We start from the raw sequence: 21,339 nt of genomic DNA on the forward strand, positions 1-21,339 counted from the left end.
TAAACAATAAATATCAAGAACATGAGATGAAGAGTGCTTAAAAGTGAGTCCACTTCAGTGGGAATATTTCAGTGATGGGGTGAGTGAAGTTGACTGAAGTTATGGCTGATAGTTAACCATTCAAAAGTCTGAATGGTTCAAGGGTAATATCTGGTCCTGAACCTGGTGGTGTGCATCCTGAGGCTCCCGTATCTTCTTCCTGATGACAGCAGCAAGAAGAGAAAATGACCTGAATAATGAGGGTCCTTGATAATGGATGCTGCTTTCCTGCAACAGCGCTCCATGCATATATGCTTAATGGTGGGGAGAGTTTTACCTGTGATGGACTGCATCGTATCCACTACTTTATGTAGTCTTTTCCATACAGGACATTGGTGTTTCCATACCAGGCTACAATACAACCAGACAATATTCTTTCCACCACACATCTATAGAATTTTGTCGAAGTTTTAGATGACATTCTGAATCTATGCAAACTTCTAAGAAACTAGAGACACTGCTGTGCTTTCTTCATAATGGCACATACGTGCAGGACCCAGTACAGATCTGCTGAAAAGCTAACACTGAGGAATTTAAACTTGATGACCCTCTCCACCTCTGATCTCCCTATAAGGACTGACTCATAGACCTAGAATAGTCATATAGTCATTGAACAGTACAGCACTGAAACAGGGCTCTTTGGTTCATCTAGTCTGTACCAAACCATTTAAACTGCCCACTCCCATCAACCTTTATCTGTTTGTGTATAGGACACGTCAACAAGCGTTTCAGGAAGCGTCTTTCATGCAAGGTATGCAGTGGCAAGCATCCCAGCATTCATGCTAACGAACCGGGTGCAGAATTAAAACAAGGCGTGAAAGAATCAGACACAGCAATGAGTGTGCCCTGGAATCTAACGGCCTTACAGAGGCTGGTGATCATTATTATAAATTTCCCATAATTCCAGTACAAGTGAAGTCTAAAAAGGGTAACAAGACAGTGGTGACTTATGCTTTCATAGATCATGGAAGTACAGCAGTGTTCTGCACAGTGGACCTCATGAACAAGATCAACCCCACAGGAAAAAGGACAGACATTCTCTTACGCACCATTGGCCAAGAGAAGATCACAAGTAGCTATATTGTTTCAAGATTGGAAGTGACCGGCTTACATGGTGAAAACTATTATTGTGAACTACCTAACATCTATACGCAGAAAAGTATGCCTGTCCACAAAGGGATGGTCTCACTGAGACATGTCCATTTGCCAGATATTGATTCAGAAATTGAGCCACTGATGGGATGAATGTGCTAAAGCATTGGAACTGCTGCAAGTGATTCACAGTGTCAATAGCGGACCTTATGCAATCAGAACAATGGTGGGTTGGACTGTAAGAGAAGCACTGAAAGGAGACAATGGTGATGGGAGAGACTGTGCACAGCCTGAGCTGATAGTTAACAGGATCTGTGTTGAACTTGCATGAGCTTTGGCAGCGGCAACTTGAGGCAGACTTCCCTGAATGCAATCAGAATGAAAAACCCGGATTGTCAAGAGAAGATAACAAGTTCATGGACAACACACACAAAATGCTGGAGGAACTCAGCAGTCTTTTGCAGAGTAAACAGTCAACATTTCAGGCCGAGACAAGGAGGACTTTGGCTCGAAACATTGTTTACTCTTTTCCACAGATGCTGCCTGGCCTGCTGAGTTCCTCCAGTATTTTGTGTATGTTGCTTTGAATCTCCAACACCTGCAGATTTTCTTGTGTTTACAAGTTCATGGAGCTGGTTATGAATTCTGGAAAATTAGTAGATGGCCATTACCAGATTAGTTGGTAAAAAAGGTTAACATGCCAAATATCTGGAAGACTGCTGAACATGTTCTAAATCTAAGGAAGAGTTTAAGAAGGATTTGTCATTTCACATTGACTACACAGGTTTCATGAAAGATGTCATCTCCAAAGGATATGCCAGAAGAGTGCCAGCAGAGGATCTGGAATGCAGTGATGGGAATGTCTGGTATATTTCACATCTCAGTGTTTATCGCCCAGAAAAGGGAAACTTTGGGTTGTGTTTGACTTCTCAGGGCATATCACTTAATGCTCAGCCTTTACAGGGACCAGATCTTACTAGCTCACTGATTGGAGTCATAAGCAGATTCAGAAATGAACCAGTGATGGTTATGACAGATATTGATTCAATGTTTCATCAGGTTAAAGTACCAGCAGAAGATGCAGGTCTGCTGAGGTTTCGCAGGTGGACTGATGGTAACCTCAGCCAAGATATGGTGGACTTTAGAATGTTGATACATCTCTTTGGAGCAACTCCATCACCAAGCTGTGCCAATTTCATTTGAGGAAATGTGCAAAAGTCAACAAAGAATAGCTCAGCTGCAAGATGGAGCATGAGGTTTTGCATTACTTCTATGTTGATGACTGCCCTGTGTCAGCGTCCTCTGAGGAAGAAGCTGTGCTAAAGGGAGCTTCTGACTCACAAAGTAGATAAGCAACAGATATACTTTACTAGCTGTGATACCAGAAGAACAATAATAAAAGACATGAAGGATTTGGATTTGAATCAAGATATACCTTCAGTGGAGAGAGTACTGGGTGTGTAATTGTGCATTCAGTTCCATACTTTCAAGTTTAAGATCACAGTCCAAGTTAGACCACTCACCAGAAGGGGGATCCTCTCCAGTGAGTTCCATCTATGATCCTTTAGGAAACTTGAGTCCAGTGGTGCTATCTGCTATGAAGATCCTACAAGATCTTTGTAAGAAAGGGGTTGGCTGGGATGACACTATACTAACATCAGTTGCTCATGACAAGCTGGCTGGAAGAACTCAGGGTTGTTAGGTGTTTGAAATTCCTGTATTTTGGAAAAGTTTCTGCTGCAGTTACACCACTTTACAGACACAAGTGAAGATGGCTACGGAGCAGCGACCTGCCTGTTGTTGCACACCAGGTGCTCTCAAGTGCACAGTGCTTTCAGCATGGGAAAACCCACAGTAGCTCCATTGTAGTCAGTTTCCCTGCTTCATATGGAACTCATCGCTGCCATGAGTGCAAGTCATAACGACACAACGTGGAGGAGGGAATTGCGCATGTAACTTCATGACTCAGCTTTTTTGGACTGATAATACTTCTGTGCTGAAATACATCAAGAATTAAACTTTCAGGATAAGAACCTTCCTTGCAGACAAAGTCTTAAGGTCCACAAGCATCTCAATGGACGAATGTAAGCAGTTCAAGTAACCTGCCAGATGTGTCCTCTGGAGGGTCGAAGGTGAAAGTATTCCTAAAGAATAAGACAGGGTGTCAGGGCCTCAGTATCTTCTTCAGCCTGTAAGGGAATGGCCTGTGAATCACAATTGTTCTGGAAACTTCTGCTCAATGAACCAGAAGTCAAGTGGATTGTTACAATGAATGCCATGCAGATTGGAGGAGGTAGGCACGGTAACCATGTATAATTCACCACTTCTCATTTTAGACCCATTTGAGGAAGACAATGGCCTGGATTTTTAAGGTTAAATAACCTTCTCTTGTTTTTTTTTTGTCAGAAGAGTATGTAATTGAAATTGCTGTTGCTCAGTCTGACCTGAATGAAGAACACAAGGGTATTCTTGAAGAGAAAGATGTTTCCAGATGAACCTCCATTTACATTGGAGGACTACATTCAACCTTTTGAGATAAGGAGCAGGATTACAGTGAAGAGGTATGGGATCATATATACCTGTCTAGCTATACAAGCTGTTCACATTGAAGTGGCATCTTTAGACAGTTTCCTTTGTTAATGCACTTTGATGCCTTATAGCAAAACAAGGACAGGTTCATGAACTGTGCTCTGATAATGAGATTAACTTTGTTGGAGCTCAGTGTGAATTGCAAGAAGCCATTGAGAAATGGAATCATTCATGGATCACCGATGTCCTTCTTCAGAAAGGAATTAAGTGGATTTTTAAAACCCAAGCTGATTCACATCATGGTAGAACATGGGAAGAGATTGATCAGGCCTGTGTGAAAGGTTTTCAATTCCACCATGCAGGTACAGAACCTTGACAAAGAGGGTTTCAACACAGTCCTTTGTGAAGTAGAGGCTAACATCAATCATTATCCAATTACTAAAGTATCCTGGGATCTCAAGTGATTTGGAAGCGCTAACACCCAACCATCTGATGCTTCTCACTATCTTCACCACCAGGAGAGTTCCAAAAAGAAGACATTTAAGCTTGTCATAGATGGAGGCAGGCCCAATGCATGTTAAACTTGTTTTGGAAGTGGTGGGTCATGGAGTACTTACACAGTTACAGGAACATCAGAAATGGTCAGGTATAAAACACCATTTTCTCCCAGGAGACATTATGCTTATAGTTGACGACACAGCATCTCAAAACTCATGGATCATGGGGAGATTCATTCAAGTCTTTCCAGACAGAAGAGAATTTGTGCAGTAGGTGCATATCAAGACCAAGACCAGCTGTCCGTACAGGCTGTAACCAAGATCTGTCTTCTACAGGAGGCAGAGGTTTGAGGAGCAACAGTCTAGAAGCTTCATCACTGACTTGACAGAGGATGGTGGTAAAGATCACTTTGTACAGGGTTAAGTCCATAAGACCATAAAACATAGGAGCAGAATTAGGACACTGGGCCCATCAAATCTGCTCCATGACTTCATCATGGCTAAACCATTCTCCCTTTCAGCCCCAATCTCATGCCTTCTTCCGTGTCCCTTCATGTCCTAACTAATGAAGAATCTATCAACCTCTGCCTTAAAGTTACACAAAGACTTGGCCTGCACAGCCACATCTGCTAACGAATTCCACATATTCACCACTCTTTGGTAAAGCTATGTTTCCTCATCTCCATTCTAAAAGGATACTGCTCTATTCTGAGGCTATGTCCTCTGGTCCTAGACTCCCCCACCATAAGAAACATCCTCTCCACATCCACTGTATTGAGACCTTTCAACATTTTGATTGGTTTCAATGGAATCACCCCTCATTCCTCTGAATTTCAGTGAGTAAAGGCCCAGAAACATCAAATGCTCTTCATATGACAAGCCTTTCAATCCAGGAATCATTTTTGTGAACTTGCAAATTATCAATTAGGGATTCCTGCACAAGGACTCCCAAGACCCTTTGCACCTCAGATTTTTGAAATGTCTCTCCATTTAGAAAACTGTCTACCCTTTTCTTTCTTTTACCAAGCTGCATGAACATGCACATCCAGACACTGTATTCCATCTGCAACTTCTTTGCTCGTTCTCAAAATCTGTAAGTCATTCTATACTCTCTCTACATCCTCAAAACTGCCTGCTGCTCTACCTTTCTTTGCATCATCCACAAATTTTGCCACAAAGTAATCAATTTCATCATCCAAGTCATTGACATATAACATAAAAAGAAGCATCCCAACACAGACTCCTGTAGAACACCACTAGTCCTCGACAGCCAACCAGAAAAGACTCCCTTTATTTCTACATTTTACCTCCTGCCAATCAGCCACTGCTTTATCCATGCTAGTATCTTTCCTGTAATAGCATGAGTTCTTAACTTGTTAAGCAGCCTGCATGGCACCTTATCAAAATCTTAAATTTCTTAAATTCCTAGTACACAACATCCACCAATTCTCTTTTGTCTATCTTGCTTGTTATTTCTTCAAAGAATTCCAACAGATTTGTCAGGCAAGGTTTTCTCTTGAGGAAACCATGCCAACTATGGTCCAACTATGGTCTATCTTATCATGTGCCTCCAAGTACCTCAAAACCACATCCCTAACAATTGATATCCACTCTCACCTCTCTGACAGTTTATGTATCTGAAGAAACTTTTGGTATCCTCTTTAATATTATTAGCTAGCTTACTTTTGTATTCCATCTTCCCCTTAATGACTTTTTAGTTGCCTTTTGCTGTTTTTTAAAAAGCTTTCCAAACCTCTAACATCCCATGATTTTTTGTTAATAAGTTACTATGAGGCTACTAATAAGTCCTAGTAGCCTTTGGCCCAGATGACTATTACATGACTTGACTGGAAGAAAGAAGAGAGAAGACTTTGCATAAATGTTAAGATGTTTATCCTTAAAAATTCCATGTCTCCTATTTTTAGTAGTATGTAGCTGTAATTATTATAGTGTAGTAATTAAGGGCTGAGATCTAGAAGCCATGTATTTATTTTCTGCCAATATTGTATTTTGTGTTGCTGGTTTCATGATCAAGGATCAAACATTCCTCCTTTCATTTGGTACTTCATTATTAAAGTGTTATACAGTGTCAATCCCCATTTTGTTGTTAAGTAACCGCTACAGTAGTATTAAGTGGAGAGCTGTATTCACTGAAGAGCATCCTAATATATGTATTTTTGTTGTCCAAATTTTCCAGGATTGTGTGAACAGCCAATTATATAGCATCTGCTGTTGACCTGTTGTGACTTCACAGGCAGGAGTTAATATGCATAATCACCAATTCCCAAAGCACTTCATCACAATGGTTGTACTACAAGTGCTACTGGACGATAGTTGAGGCAGGTTACAACATATCTCTCAGGCACTGGTATAACTGAAGCCTGCTTGAAGCAGGTGGGTATCTCACATTGCCAAAGCAAGAGGTTAAAGGCATTGGTGAACACTCCAGCCAGTTGATCAGCATAGGTCTTTACTACTCATCTGCATTGGATGCTTTCTGTGGATTCATCCCCCTGAAGGATGTTCTCACACTGGCCTCAGATACTGAAATCACAGGGTCATTCTGGGATGAAGGTGCTTCCAAATTTTGATTTGATTCATGCTCCAAAGCGAGCATAAAAGGCAGTGAGCTCACCTGGGAGTGAAGCCTTGTTGTCACATACTTTCTCTTTGTAGGAACTGATAGCATTTAAGCCCTGCTGCAGCTTCCAAGCATCCCCTCAGTGATTCAAGTTTGCTCCAGAATTGCCAATTTGCATGTGAGTTGGCTTTCCAGAGGTAGTACCCGGGCCTCTTGTATTTAACTTAATTACATAGAACATAGAATACTACAGCACAGTACAGGCCCTTCAGCCCACATTGTTGTGCCGACCCTCAAACCCTGCCTCCCATATAACCCTCCACCTTAAATTCCTCCATATACCTGTCTAGTAGTCTCTTAAATTTCACTAGTGTATCTGCTTCTACCACTGGCTCAGGCAGTGTATTCCATGTAACAACCACTCTCTGAGTAAAAATAACTTCCTCTAATATCCCCCTTGAACTTCCCACCCCTTACTTCAAAGCCACATCCCCTTGTATTGAGCAGTGGTGCCCTGGGGAAGATGCGCTGGCTGTCCACTCTATCTATTCCTCTTAATATCTTGTATACCTCTATCATGTCTCCTCTCATCCTCCTTCGCTTCAAAGAGTAAAGCCCTAGCTCCCTTAATCTCTGATCATAATCCATACTCTCTAAACCAGGCAGCATCCTGGTAAATCTCCTCTGTACCCTTTCCAATGCTTCCACATCCTTCATAAAGTGAGGCGACCAGAACTGGACACAGTACTCCAAGTGTGGCCTTACCAGAGTTTTATAGAGCTGCATCATTACCATGCGACTCGTAAACTCTATCCCTCGACTTATGAAAGCTAACACCCCATAAGCTTTCTTAACTACCCGATCTACCTGTGAGGCAACTTTCAGGGATCTGTGGATCTGTACCCCGAGATCCCTCTGCTCCTCCACATTACCAATTTGCTTTGTACTCTGCCTTGGAGTTTGTCCTTCCAAAGTGTACCACCTCACACTTCTCCGGGTTGAACTCCATCTGCCACTTCTCAGCCCACTTCTGCATCCTATCAATGTCTCTCTGCAATCTTCGACAACTCTCTACACTATCTACACCACCACCAACCTTCGTGTCGTCTGCAAACTTGCCAACCATCCCTTCTACCCCCACATCCAGGTCGTTAATAAAAATCACAAGAAGTAGAGATCCCAGAACCAATCCTTGTGGGACACCACTAGTCACAACCCTCCAATCTGAATGTACTCTCTCCACAACCCTCTGCCTTCTGCAGGCAAGCCAATTCTGAACCCACCTGGCCAAACTTTCCTGGATCCCATGCCTTCTGACTTTCTGAATAAGCCTGTGTGGAACCTTGTCAAATCCCTTACTAAAATCCATATAGTTCACATCCACTGCACTACCCTCATCTATATGCCTGGTCACCTCCTCGAGGAACTCTATCAGACTTGTTAGACACTATCTGCCCTTCACAAAGCCATGCTGACTGTCCCTGATCAGACCATGATTCTCTAAATGCCCATAAATACTATCTCTAAGAATCTTTTCCAACAGCTTTCCCACCTCAGATGTAAAGCTCATTGGTCTATAATTACCCAGACTAACCCTACCACCATTTTTCAACAAAGGGACAACATTCACCTCCCTCCAATCCTCCGGTACCATTCCCGTAGACGAAGACATAAAGATCCTAGCCAGGGGCTCAGCAATCTCTCCCCTCACCTCATGGAGCAGCCTGAGGAATATTCCATCAGGCCCCGGGGACTTTTCTGTCCGAATGTATTTTAGTAACTCCAACACCTCCTCTGCCTTAATATCAACATGCTCCAGAACATCAACCTCACTCATAATTGTCCTCACTGTCATCAAGTTCCCTCTCATTGGTGAATACCGAAGAGAAGTATTCATCGAGGACCTCGCTCACTTCCACAGCCTCCAGGCACATCTTCCCACCTTTATCTCTAATTGGTCCTACCTTCACTCCTGTCATCCTTTTGTTCTTCACATAATTGAAGAATGCCTTGGGGTTTTCCTTTACCTTACTTGCCAAGGCCTTCTCATGCCCCCTTCTTGTTCTTCTCAGCCCCTTCTTTAGCTCCTTTCTTGCTACTCTGTATTCCTCAATAGACCCATCTGATCCTTGCTTCCTAAATCTCATGTATGCTGCCTTCTTCCACCTGACTAGATTTTCCACCTCACTTGTCACCCATGGTTTCTTCACCCTACCATTCTTTATCTTCCTCACCGGGACAAATTTATCCCTAACATCCTGCAAGAGATCCCTAAACATCGACCACATGTCCATAGTACATTTCCCGGCAAAAACATCAACCCAATTCACACCCGCAAGTTCTAGCCTTATAGCCTCATAATTTGCCCTTCCCCAATTAAAAATGTTCCTGATCTCTCTGTTTCTATCCTTTTCTATGATAATGCTGAAGGCCAGGGAGCGGTGGTCACTGAACCCCAGATACTCACCCACTGAGAGATCTGTGACCTGACCCAGTTTGTTACCTAATACTAGATCTAGTATGGCATTCCCCCAGTCAGCCAGTCAACATACTGTGACAGGAATCCATCCTGGACACACTTAACAAACTCTGCCCCATCCAAACCCTTGGAACGAATCAGATGCCAATCAATATTAGGGAAGTTAAAGTCACCCATGATAACAACCCTGTTATTTTCACACCTTCCTGAAATCTGCCTCCCAATCTGCTCCTCGGTATCTCTGCTGCTACCAGGGGGCCTATAGAGTACTCCCAATAGAGTAACTGCTCCTTTCCTGTTCCTGACTCTAAAGAGGATCCTGCTACATTACCCACGCTTTCTGTAGCTGTAATGCCGCCCCTCCACCCCGCGCCCCCCCATCCCTTTTAAAGCACTGAAATCCAGGAATATTGAGAATCCATTCCTGCCCTGGTGCCAGCCAAGTCTCTGTAATGGCCACTACATCATAATTCCATGTATGTATCCAAGCTCTCAGTTCATCACCTTTGTTCCTGATGCTTTTTGCATTTAAGTACATGCACTTTAGCCCTTCTACCTTCCTACCTTTACACCATTTATTCTGCTTCTCTTTCCTCAAAGCCTCTCTATATGTTAGATCTGGTTTTACTCCATGCACTTTTTTCACTGATCTATCGCTCCAGATCCCATCCCCCTTGTAAATTAGTTTAAACCTTCCCGAACCATGCTAGCAAACCTACCTGCAAGGATATTGCTCCCCCTCCAGTTCAGGTCCCACCTTCCCCAGAAGAGATCCCAATGATCCAGAAATCTAAAACCCTGCCCCCTGCACCAACACCTCAGCCACACATTCAACTACCATCTCCTCCAATTCTTACCATCATACCAAAGAATTCTTACCAAAGAATAAATCAAGGAAGGTAGTGCACCCGTGGCTGACAAGAGAAATTAGGGATAGTATCAATTCCAAAGAAGAAGCATACAAATTAGCCAGAAAAAGTGGCTCACCTGAGGACTGGGAGAAATTCAGAGTTCAGCAGAGGAGGGCGAAGAGCTTAAATAGGAAGGGGAAAAAAGATTATGAGAGAAAACTGGCGGGGAACATAAAAACTGACTGTAAAAGCTTTTATAGATATGTAAAAAGGAAAAGACTGGTAAAGACAAATGTAGGTCCCCTACAGACAGAAACAGGTGAATTGATTATGGGGAGCACGGACATGGCAGACCAATTGAATAATTACTTTGGTTCTGTCTTCACTAAGGACATAAATAATCTTCCAGAAATAGTAGGGGACAGAGGGTCCACTGAGATGGAGGAACTGAGCGAAATACATGTTAGTAGGGAAGTGGTGTTAGGTAAATTGAAGAGATTAAAGGCAGATAAATCCCCAGGGCCAGATGGCTTGCATCCCAGAGTGCTTAAGGAAGTAGCCCAAGAAATAGTGGATGCATTAGTGATAATTTTTCAAAACTCGTTAGATTCTGGACTAGTTCCTGAGGATTGGAGGGTGGCTAATGTAACCACACTTTTTAAAAAAGGAGGGAGAGAGAAACCGGGGAATTACAGACCAGTTAGCCTAACGTCGGTGGTGGGGAAACTGCTGGAGTCAGTTATCAAAGATGTGATAACAGCACATTTGGAAAGCGGTGAAATCATCGGACAAAGTCAGCATGGATTTGTGAAAGGAAAATCATGTCTGACGAATCTCATAGAATTTTTTGAGGATGTAACTAGTAGAGTGGATAGGGGAGAACCAGTGGATGTGGTATATTTGGATTTTCAAAAGGCTTTTGACAAGGTCCCACACAGGAGATTAGTGTGCAAACTTAAAGCACACGGTATTGGGGGTAAGGTATTGATGTGGATAGAGAATTGGTTAGCAGACAGGAAGCAAAGAGTGGGAGTAAACGGGACCTTTTCAGAATGGCAGGCAGTGACTAGTGGGGTACCGCAAGGCTCAGTGCTGGGACCCCAGTTGTTTACAATATATATTAATGACTTGGATGAGGGAATTAAATGCAGCATCTCCAAGTTTGCGGATGACACGAAGCTGGGCGGCAGTGTTAGCTGTGAGGAGGTTGCTAAGAGGATGCAGGGTGACTTGGATAGGTTGGGTGAGTGGGCAAATTCATGGCAGATGCAATTTAATGTGGATAAATGTGAAGTTATCCACTTTGGTGGCAAAAATAGGAAAACAGATTATTATTTGAATGGTGGCCGATTAGGAAAAGGGGAGGTGCAACGAGACCTGGGTGTCATTATACACCAGTCATTGAAAGTGGGCATGCAGGTACAGCAGGCGGTGAAAAAGGCAAATGGTATGCTGTCATTTATAGCAAGAGGATTCGAGTACAGGAGCAGGGAGGTACTACTGCAGTTGTACAAGGCCTTGGTGAGACCACACCTGGAGTATTGTGTGCAGTTTTGGTCCCCTAATCTGAGGAAAGACATCCTTGCCATAGAGAGAGTACAAAGAAGGTTCACCAGATTGATTCCTGGGATGGCAGGACTTTCATATGAAGAAAGACTGGATGAACTGGGCTTGCACTCGTTGGAATTTAGAAGATTGAGGGGGGATCTGATTGAAACGTATAAAATCCTAAAGGGATTGGACAGGCTAGATGCAGGAAGATTGTTCCCGATGTTGGGGAAGTCCAGAACGAGGGGTCACAGTTTGAGGATAAAGGGGAAGCCTTTTGGGACCAAGATTAGGAAAAACTTCTTCACACAGAGAGTGGTGAATCTGTGGAATTCTCTGCCACAGGAAACAGTTGAGGCCAGTTCATTGGCTATATTTAAGAGGGAGTTAGATATGGCCCTTGTGGCTACGGGGATCAGGGGGTATGGAGGGAAGGCTGGTGCAGGGTTCTGAGTTGGATGATCAGCCATGATCATAATAAATGGCGGTGCAGGCTCGAAGGGCTGAATGGCCTACTCCTGCACCTATTTTCTATGTTTCTATGACTATCAGTAATTGCCAGACCTGAATGCCACTGATCTGGCCTCAGCAGATTGTAAATTTCATGGTTCATCCAGGGCTTCCAGTTAGGGAAAATTTACAGCCTCCCAACCAACCACTACAGTCCCTTTGTAGCAAGCCCATGATCCTCTATTCATCTAACAGTTTGTAATACCCTGCTTGCAACAGGTTCACTTTCACCATTGATGTCCAAACGCCCTGCATCTCCATCCTGCACCATAATGGCCTGAGGGCCCTTTGCTTCTTCCTTGAACATAGGTTCAACCAGCCTGTTCTCCACCCGTTAGAACTCATATGCATGTTAAGCAACTTCTCTCTTAACTCCACACATATTCTCACAAAGGTTGAAGCTGTGCATCCTTCTGGGCTACATGGAACAATCTTTATTTTAAATTATACCCTATGTCATACTTTAACTTTTTCTTCCTACTCTTGTATAGAACTCCTTTACTTCCCTGCTTTCCACCTTAATTTCAGTTCCACATTGTCTAACCAATTCCATCCCTTTCCCATCTTGTTCATTGCATATCAGGTCATGTTATGAACCAGTATCAACTACAAACCCATATACTCCTATTGCTATCTTGTTTACTATGTATCCCACTCCCTTTCCAGTAAAGACTCCATTCCACTCCATCCCTCCAGTTGCTCCAACTCAATTACACTCCATCAGGTATTCCCTTGTTCTCTTCACCATCCCCATTCTCTATAGCATAAAATGTGCTTAGCTTCTTACTTCTCGTGCTCATAAAGACCATGAACTTGAATTAAAAACTATGACTCTTTTTACAAATATTTGCTGATGCAAAGTACAAGAACTGTTACTTACATTTTGTTTTAATTTCAGATTGCCCATAGTGTTACAATTATGAAATAACAATTCAATTTTTCCAAGAATCAGTGTATAAAAACTTATTCAATTCTTCTTTGATACATTCCTTGGGCAATGATATTGACAGCTGAAAAGTATTTGTGATAAAAGTAGCAATGTATGTTTTTAAATGAAGGCGAAAAATATCAAATTACTGGCTTCATTTGTGAATTGTAGTCGATTTATGTACTTAATGCCCTTGCACTTCAAAAAAATTAAGAGAAATTCCTACCTCTTAAGAATTCTTTCCAATGGTTTCTCCACAACTGATGTAAGACTCACTGGTATATAATTCCAAAAATTATTCCTACTAGTTTCCTTGAACAAAGGAATAATACGCTGGTCTAATGGTTAGGATTTTGTGCTCTCACCACTGTGGCTTAGGTTTGATTCCTGTTTCAGAGAACATTAATTTTAGCAGATAAAGGAAGCAAGGAACAATTAAGGTACTAGAGGACTATAAGAAATGCAAAAGAGCATTTAAGGAGAAAACCAGGAGAGCTAAAAAGGCATGAATGTGCTCTAGCAGATGAATTGAAGGAGAAAACCAAGGGCTTCTACAGATATATTAAGAGCAAAACGACAGCATGGGGAAAAATTGGTCCTCCTGAAGATCAGTATAGTTATCTATGTATTGATGTGGTAAACTGGATCAGGAAATTTGCAGTTGACACCAAGACTGGGAGCATAGTGGACAGCCAGGAAGGCTATCAAAGCTTGATCTGGACCAACTGGAAAAATGGCAGATGGAATCCAACGCAGACAAGTGCGAGGTGTTGCACTTTGGGAGGACAAACCAGGGTAGGGCTTGCATGGTGAGTGGAAGGAAACTGAGAAATCTGGGAATATAGATGTATAATTCCTTAAAAGTGCATCACAGGTAGATAGGGCGGTAAAGAGAAGTTAGCCTTCATAACTAGGTATAGCAGCTGAGTGAGATTTTACGTTCAAGTTGTATAAGACACTGCTAAGACCCAGTTGGTGAATTGTGTGCAGTTCTGGTCACCTACCTACAGGAAACATATAGTAAGGTCTAAAGAGTGCAGAGAAATTTTACAAGGATGCTGCCGGGACTTTATTTATAGGGAAAGGTTGAATAGGTTAGGACTTTATTCCAAGGAGTGCAAGAGAAAGAGTTGAGATTTGATAGAGGTTAAGTAAAATGATGAGGGGTATAGATAGGGTAAATGCAAGTATACTTTTTCCACTGAGGTTGGGTGAGTCTACAACCTGAGGTCATAGGTTAAGGATGAAAGTTTAAATATTTAATAGGAACGTGAGGGAGAACATTTTCACTCAAGAGTAGTGGCAGATGCAGGTTCAAATTCAATTTCAATTCTTCAAAAAAATTTGAAAGAGTAGATGGATGGGAGGAGTATGGAGAGCTATGGCACAGGTGCAAGTCAATGGGACTGGGCAGAATCAGACTTTGGCACCGGCTAGGTAGGCTGAAAGGCCTGTTTCTGTGCCGTAGTGTTCAATGACTCTATTTGCCACCCTCCAATCTTCTGGTCTTCTCCTATAGTCAGGGAGGATGCAAAGATCATCACCAACAGCAATCTCTTCACTTGCCTGATGTAGTAACCTGGGCTACATCCCATCTGGTCCTGGAGACTTATCCATCCTAATGTTTTTCAAAAACTTCAGCACATCCTCTTTCTTAACATTGACATGTTCCAGCATATCAGCTTTACACTGCCTTTTACGCTTCTAAGTTCCTGACTAATTTCTTAATTCTCCCTCCCCAAATAATTTCTCACACCATCTGATTAAGGTGAGGGAATTGTGGTCAATAAAATTTGCAGTCTACAGAAATCTTTCAAAGATTTGGTTTCTATCAGTATTTTTACCCGTGGCAATTATGATGCCTTCTCAATCAGCATTTTCACCAGTTCAATCATTAATTTTACTAAGTTCAAAACCTGACTCTAACTCTCTCTCTAATGTACTTATATAAATAGCTGGCAAAGTTATGAACACAGCTACCGTGAAAGAATTGAAGCAATTTTATTCACTGTTGTTTATCATTTATCAATCATATAATGGAAAACAAATGTAGATGTTTAATTTCAAACATTTCTGAATTTCTTTATTAATATTGTTTGATGACCTGTAATGTGTCTGGAGATCTAGTGCAGCCATTTTAAACAATGAATAAGCCAGCAAAACATTCTGTGGATACCATCAGATATAGCACCGGTTTTCTATATTGGAAACCTCCAGAGTATATGGTATCAATCACATAGAAATTGTATGCCTACAAAATGGAAATTCATTTCAGTATTCCATGTTCACAGCCTCAGATCAGAATGTCTTTCAGGATAATGGTTATTAAAGTGACAATGAGTTTATCAAAAAATTGTAGGAACTGCAAACATTTTGGGGGAGAAATAAGTCTTCACACTCTTGATTTCAATATATTAAAACAATAGATTACTGTAATAATTCCAACTATTCATTTTAATCTAAAATTAAAACTCAAAACTACTGTGTGGCTTTAAGCAGTAAGAAGGTACATGTAACAATGCATTTTTGAATTGTTGCCTGTGATGTTTGAGCAAAAGTTCATATTCAACAGGTGTAACCATGATGAGCAGTTTGAGGTTCAACTCCCCAGATATCTGAAAGATAATGACAGTCAACTAACATTTTATTGAATTCTGTTACTCAACGTGGAGCTTGCAACAGATTCTGGTAACCAATACCTAAAATAATGCTAGTGAATGGGAATAGTTACAAATACAGTATAAAGAGGATCACTTCCTAATTTACCAAGTTCTGATCTCACATACAGCAATTAAAATCAAGATAGTCTTTTAAATACAATGTCAGTGTTCTACTTCAAAGCTGAGCAGGTTAAGGCTTGTCCCATTAACTGATGTCAACCTTGGGAGATGTAAACCATGCTATAGGAGACTGTCCAGCCTCTATATCTGTGCCAACATTTCAACTATAATAATCTTAAACTAATAAGCAATACACGCTTCCTCAAGACTTGAATAAACCAACTCTTAAAAAATTACACTTTAGTCATGTAATCCATTCCATCTATAAAGCCACATAGTTGTTAATCAGCTTCTTTTGCTGCTTCTTTTACCCCAAGTCCCTCCCCAAGAGTCAAATTTTGTTCCCAAATGTCAACTACATTAATTAAATTGTCAGCCCAACTGGCTACCCTACACGAGCCTTTCTGTTCTTATAAAATTTTCCATTTCGGAAACTTGTCTCTTTCACATTCAATGCAGAGACCCCATGGTTACAACTGCATCACCACACAATACGTCTAAATTTCATATAGATACAATTTTCCCAGTGCCTTTTACTATCAATCAGCTCATAGACTTCCCCTCTTATGGTTCATAAATGTCTTTATAGCCCTAACAGAATGGAAACCTTCAACTACATCAAGGGACAGCGATAAAACGCACATATTGTAGAGGTACAAAGTCCATTTTAAACTCCAGGGAACTAGATTTTGGAATGGTTGTGGAGGATTGAAAACTGCAAATGTCACTCCACAAGGAGGGAGGGATAGAGGGAAAAAAAAAGGAAATTATAGGCCAACAACAGGAATTCTGCAGATGCTGGAAATTCAAGCAACACACATCAAAGTTGCTGATGAACGCAGCAGGCCAGGCAGCATCTGTAGGAAGAGGTGCAGTCAACGTTTCAGGCCGAGACCCTTCGTCAGGACTAACTGAAGGAAGAGTGAGTAAAGGATTTGAAAGTTGGAGAGGGAGGGTGAGATCCAAAATGATAGAAGACCGGAGGGGGAGGGATAGAGCCAAGAGCTGGACAGGTGATAGGCAAAAGGGGATACGAGAGGATCATGGGACAGGAGGTCCGGGAACAAAGACAACGGGGGGGGGGACCCAGAGGATGGGCAAGAGGTATATTCAGAGGGACAGAGGGAGAAAAAGGAGAGTGAGAGAAAGAATGTGTGCATAAAAATGAGTAGCAGATGAGGTACGAGGGGGAGGTGGGGCCTTAGCGGAAGTTAGAGAAGTCGATGTTCATGCCATCAGGTTGCAGGCTACCCAGACGGAATATAAGGTGTTGTTCCTCCAACCTGAGTATGGCTTCATCTTTACAGTAGAGGAGGCCGTGGATGGACATGTCAGAATGGGAATGGGATGTGGAATTAAAATGTGTGGCCACTGGGAGATCCTGCTTTCTCTGGCGGACAGAGCGTAGATGTTCAGCAAAGCGGTCTCCCAGTCTGCGTCGGGTCTCGCCAATATATAAAAGGCCACATCGGGAGCACCGGACGCAGTATATCACCCCAGTCGACTCACAGGTGAAGTGTTGCCTCACCTCGAAGGACTGTTTGGGGCCCTGAATGGTGGTAAGGGAGGAAGTGTAAGGGCATGTGTAGCACTTGTTCCACTTACACGGATAAGTGCCAGGAGGGAGATCAGTGGGGAGGGATGGGGGGGGACGAATGGACAAGGGAGTTGTGTAGGGAGCGATCCCTGCGGAATGCAGGGGGGGGGAGGGAAAGATGTGCTTAGTGGTGGGATCCCGTTGGAGGTGGCGGAAGTTACGGAGAATAATATGTTGGACCCGGAGGCTGGTGGGGTGGTAGGTGAGGACCAGGGGAACCCTATTCCTAGTGGGGTGGCGAGAGGATGGAGTGAGAGCAGATGTACATGAAATGGGGGAGATGCGTTTAAAAGCAGAGTTGATAGTGGAGGAAGGGAAGCTCCTTTCTTTAAAAAAGGAAGACATCTCCCTCGTCCTAGAATGAAAAGCCTCATCCTGAGAGCAGATGCGGCGGAGACAGAGGAATTGCGAGAAGGGGATGGCGTTTTTGCAAGAGACAGGGTGAGAAGAGGAATAGTCCAGATAGCTGTGAGAGTCAGTAGGCTTATAGTAGACATCAGTGGATAAGTTGTCTCCAGAGACAGAGACAGAAAGATCTAGAAAGGGGAGGGAGGTGTTGGAAATGGACCAGGTAAACTTGAGGGCAGGGTGGAAGTTGGAGGCAAAGTTAATAAAGTCAACGAGTTCTGCATGCGTGCAGGAAGCAGCGCCAATGCAGTCATCGATGTAGCGAAGGAAAAGTGGGGGACAGATACCAGAATAGGCACGGAACATAGATTGTTCCACAAACCCAACAAAAAGGCAGGCATAGCTAGGACCCATGTGGGTGCCCATAGCTACACCTTTAGTTTGGAGGAAGTGGGAGGAGCCAAAGGAGAAATTATTAAGAGTAAGGACTAATTCCGCTAGACAGAGCAGAGTGGTGGTAGAGGGGAACTGATTAGGTCTGGAATCCAAAAAGAAGCGTAGAGCTTTAAGACCTTCCTGATGGGGGATGGAAGTATATAAGGACTGGACATCCAATATTATAAATTATAGGTCAGTTAGCCTGACTTCAGTGGTTGGTAAGACGCTGGAGTCCATTATTAAGGATGAGGTTTCAGGGTACTTGGAAGCACTTGACAAAATAGGCCAAAATCAATATGGTTTCATTAAAGGGAAATCTTGCCTGACAAATCTTTTGGAATTCAGGAAATAACAGGCAAGATAGACAAAGGAGAGTTAGTGAATGTTGTTTACTTGGATTCTCAGAAGACAAGGCACCACAATCAGGCTGTGTAATAAGACCCCATGGTATTACAGGAAACATACTGCATGGACGGAAGATTGGCAGACTGACATATGGCAGAGTGGGAGTGAAGCAGGCCTTCTCTAGTTGGCTGCCAGTGACTAATGGTGCTCTGCAGAGGTTTCACATTATATGTCAATGATTTGGATGGCAGAATTGAAACCTAGTTTTGTGGCCAATTTTGCAGATGATTCAAAGATAGGTGGAGGGACAGACAGTGTTGAAGGATCTAGTCAGATTGGAAGAATAGGCAAAGTAGCAATATCGTGGTCATGCGCCTTGGTAGAAGGAATAAAGTTGTGGACTATTTTTTATAAAAATCAGAGATATGAAGGACTTGGGAGTCTTCATGTAGGATTCCCTAAAAGCTTGAGTCAGTGGTAAGGAAAGAAAATGCAATGTTGACATTCATTTCAAGAGAACTAGAATATAAAAACAAAGATGTTATGGGAAGTTTTAGAAGGCATTTCTCAGATTGCACTTGGGAGTATTGAGAGCAGTTTTGGGCCCCTTATTTAAGAAAAGATGTGCTGGCATCAGAGAGCATCCAGAAGAGGTTTATGTTTAGGATTCCAGGAATGAAAACATTAACATGAAGAGTGTTTGATGGTTCTGGGCCTACTCGCTGGAGGCCAGAAGAATGAGGATAGAATCATAGAGAAGTACAGCATGGAGACAACCTTTCGGCACATCTAGTCCATGCCAGAACCATTTAAAGTGCCTAGACCCAACGGCCTCCACTAGGACTACAGCCCTCCATATCCCTGCAATTTACCTATCCAAACTTCCTTTAAACATTGAAATCAAGCCCGCATGGACCACTTGTGCTGGCAGCTGATTTCACTCTCACAGCCTTCTGAGTAAAATTGTTCCCTTTAAACTTCTCACTTTTCACCCTTAAACCACATCCTCTACTTGTAATCCCACCCAACCTCATTGGAAAAAACTTGATTCCATTTACCCTACCTATACCCCTCATAATTCTGAATACCTCTTTCAAATCTCCTCTCAATCTTCTATGTTCTGACGAACACAGTCCCAACCTATTCCATCTTTCCTAATAGGTTGGTCCTACGGAAGTGCAAAACTTTGCACTTGTCTGCATTACATCCCATCTGCCATTTTTAGCCCATCTTTCTGGTTGATGCAGATCCCTCTGCAAGTCATGATAGCCTTCCTCACTGTCCATTACACCCTCAAAACTTGGTGTCATCTGCAAATTTGCTGATCCAGTTAACCACTTTATCATCCAGGTCATTGATATAGATGACAAACAACAAGGGACCCAGCACCCATCCCAGCAGCACACCACCAGTCAGAGACGCAACCTTCTACCACCATTCTCTGGCTTCTCCCACAAAGCCAATTTACTACCTCATCCTGAAAGCCAAGTGACTGAACTTTCTTCAGTCTCCCAGGCTGAAACTTGTCAAATGCCTTACCCAAGTCCATGAAGGCAAGGCAGTGGATGTTGTCTTCATCTACTTTCCTGGCAACTTCCTCAAAAAACTCCAAAATTGGTTAGACATGACCTACCACACATGAAGCCATGCTGACTACCCTTCATCAGTCCATGCCTATCCAAATACATATATCCAGTCCCACAGAATACCTTCCAATAACTTACCCACCACTAATGTCAGACTCATTCTCATGTCAGATCTCATTGAAACCTATCGAATATTGAAAAGCCGAGATAAGAGTGGACGTTTCCTATAGAGGGAGAGTCTACAACCAGAGGCCATAGTTTCAGGATAGAGGGATGTCCATTTAAAACAGAGTTTAGGATATATTTCTTTAGCTAAAGGATGGTGAATCTGTGGAATTTCAGAATTGTATACTTTGATAATAAATGAACCTATTATTTCACTGCCACGGATGGCTGTGAAGACCAAGTCATTGAATAAATTCAAAGCGGAGGTCAATAAGCTTTTGGTTAGTCAGGGTGTCAAAGGTTATGGGAAGAAGGTAGGATAATGTGGTTGAGTGATAATAAATTAGCCATGATGGAATAGCAGAGCACTTGATGGACTGAACGGCCAAATTCTGTTCCTCTGTCTTCTAAAACATATGGCTTATAATTAAGTTCGTATCACATTATGCCCATCTGTGATGTGCGCACATTCAACGGTGAGCAAGTGTAAAATTTAAATATTAAATTACAGTTAAAAAAAACTTGCTTAATGGGTGTTTCTGTTCAGCCATACTCAGCGATATCCACAGAATTATCTGAGGAGATTTTTCACCTTTTTTTTCCACACTTAAGTAAACTTCTGCATTTTTAAAAGAATGGTCAATGAAGTTATTCCAAGTTTCACTGGTATAAACAGTTCCAATTTTTTTTAAAGGATGGACAATATTCAATCTTAGATCATCAACTAAATAATGGAATACCCTGCCGGTTTGTCAAGACATTAACAAGATAAATCAAATCTTCTGTTCTTATGATCCCCAGCCACCCATTGGGAAGAGTAAACCATCCATCCAGAAATATCCAGAAGAGATGCCTGTAACAGAACAATGACCAATTGTGAACAAAAAGTAAAGCAACTTCTCCTTTTTAGTTTCATAAAATGGGTCCAAAAACATAAATTCTAAGAATATTTCTTACTGGAATGCAGAACCACTTCTAATTTCACCAAGTGAAACAACCATATTTTAAGAGATGTGGTCTTCACCC

The 21,339-nt window shown here is 42.2% G+C and overlaps 1 protein-coding gene across 5 annotated transcripts in view; it reads right to left on the reverse strand.

Moving 5' to 3' along the window:
* The window catches only part of LOC140196997 (RNA-binding protein 12-like), a 185,324-nt gene that overhangs the window by 152,244 nt on the left and 11,741 nt on the right, over positions 1-21,339 (reverse strand). For 2 of the 5 annotated variants that reach the window (XR_011885841.1, XR_011885839.1), the window contains one exon: positions 13,158-21,166. The exons of the other annotated variants lie outside the window; for them this stretch is intronic. The gene's annotated coding sequence lies outside the window, so the exon portion shown is untranslated. Of the gene's footprint in view, positions 1-13,157; positions 21,167-21,339 lie in introns of those variants that run through there. 5 annotated transcript variants of the gene reach the window in all.

The sequence above is a fragment of the Mobula birostris genome, chromosome 1 (genome assembly GCF_030028105.1).
Source record: "Mobula birostris isolate sMobBir1 chromosome 1, sMobBir1.hap1, whole genome shotgun sequence".
Taxonomy (NCBI): Eukaryota; Metazoa; Chordata; class Chondrichthyes; order Myliobatiformes; family Myliobatidae; genus Mobula; species Mobula birostris.